This window comes from Gekko japonicus, unplaced genomic scaffold (assembly GCF_001447785.1).
Source record: "Gekko japonicus isolate JY-2015 unplaced genomic scaffold, Gekko_japonicus_V1.1 scaffold1324, whole genome shotgun sequence".
NCBI lineage: Eukaryota > Metazoa > Chordata > Lepidosauria > Squamata > Gekkonidae > Gekko > Gekko japonicus.
Genome location: NW_015167577.1, coordinates 306,439 through 308,498, shown reverse-complemented (window position 1 = coordinate 308,498; position 2,060 = coordinate 306,439).

Genomic DNA, 2,060 nt, shown 5'->3' with positions numbered 1-2,060 from the left:
CTTCCACCTTTCTCCTGGAAGCAGTGAGCCACAGCCTGGAGAAAGTGGGGGGATCTCCCAGGAATGGACTCCCTTCCACTCCCTTCCTCCTTTCTCCTGGATGTGGTGAGCTGTGGTCAGGAGAAAGTGGGGCAGATATCCCAGGAGAAAGTGGATCTCCTTGCCAGCAAATAGAGCCTTCTCCATGTGGCCCTAGCTGTCTTGGACTCACTCGCACAGCCCATTTGAAAGGGCTATGCCAGGGAGCTGGCTCAGCTTTAAATGGGCTGTGCAAGTGAGCCTGAGACAGCTGGGCTAATGCAGAGAGCCCTCTCCACACTGGCTGAGCTGCCTCTGGCTCCCTGGTGTAGCCCCTTTAGGAGCTGTGTCAGGTAGCCCAAAGTGGGGGTGGAATGCCCACTGAAAGGCACTTCACCCCTTCCATTTAAAACCTGCTTTTAGCTCCCCATGGCTTTTCACAGAGAGCAGAAAGCAGGGCCATTTAAACCCCTGTTTTCTGCTCCCCCAGGAAAGCCACAGAAGCATAAAACAGCGGTTGTTTAAATGGCATTGTGTCAAAATTTGTGGTAGTTTGGCCCTGTTCTTCAGTTCATGAATTTCGGTTTGTGAACCCCGAGCAGTCAAAAATTCTTTAGTTTGTCAGCTGGTTTGTGCCCATGCTTAGTATAAAGCATTGATTTTTCTTCTCTGAGCAAAGCCAACAAGTTTGATTAATGCTGACATGGGCTTCACAGAGGCTTGGCAGGAGGGCAATTATAGTACTTTTTCATTTGTTTACCCCTATCTACATGCCGGTTAGCTGTATTTGTGTTCTCTAGAGCTCACACATTCTAAGTGCTTGTCTAATTTATTTTACAGCTTGGGGAGCAAAAAAAATTTTTTTTTACAGCTTACTCCTTGTTGCAATTTTTATGGCTTCCTTATTGCCCATGCTTAATTACTCTCTGTATAAATGCTTAGAATGTCAAAAATGTCCTGGAAATTGTGTGGATGAACCTCAGCATCTTATAGGTTTTAACTGAAAGAAGAAGTGCCTGATAAGTAAACTTTGTGCAGGCTACAATCTAACGGGAAGTTAAGTTTCAATGTGTTTTAAATATCCATAATTCTATATTGGATTGCTGCCAATGGAATAGTTTTGGGGGTTCTATTTTGCTACATAAGGAGTCTCCTTTGTTTGGAGAAGGTTTCTTACTTAGCAGAAGGGAGTCCAACCCAATATTTTCCAGAAGTAAAACATGCACTTCTGTATTGAAGGGAGATATTTCAAAAGACACATGCCCCACAAAAACAAACACACAAAAAATGGAATACATACTTAGAAAGTCTAAAGGGCATCCTTTATCTATATACTATTAGCCACCCAGGGCTGCTATCTGCAGATATCTAAATCTGCAGATCAGGGCCACACAGAGGCTAAAGAGATTTTTATGCACACTTGGGTGCACAAAAATCTGAAATGTTTAAATTTCCCCACAAGTAAAGTAATTGTTTTATTAAAAATTAAAATTGTTGTCTGTGCATGTGCAGACAATGCACTTACTTTACTTATGTGGTGCCAGCAGCAGCAAAACTCTAGGGCTCAGCCACAGCGTTGGCTGACACCAGAAGCTGCTTGGGGCCCAGCTGCTGTGGAAAACACCGGTAGCCACTCGGAGCTCAGAGTGGCTCCCAGACAACATGGTGGGGAGGGAGGGAAGGAAGCCTCAGTCAGCCTGCCCAGAGGAGCTCTAAATGAGCCACTGAGAGCAGGGAGGTAGGGAAGGAAGCCTCAGCGAGCCTTGGCATGCCAACCCAGAGCAGCTCTGGATGAGTTGCCAAGAGCGGGTGGGGGAGGCAGTGGGCCCGGGGTCTGCAGTGGGGCCAATGAGAAAGTGGGGTGGGGGAGATGGGATTCCCCCCCCCCCAGCAGTATTATGGTCTCCCACTTGTCCAAATATAATTGTATGTGGCAAATTACCACTTTCTGGCAAGTAAATCAAGGATGTTTCACTGATCGTTTAGCTCCTCAGGATTTTTTTTTAAAAAAGTATGGAGATCGTGAAATGGGCCATCTGAGC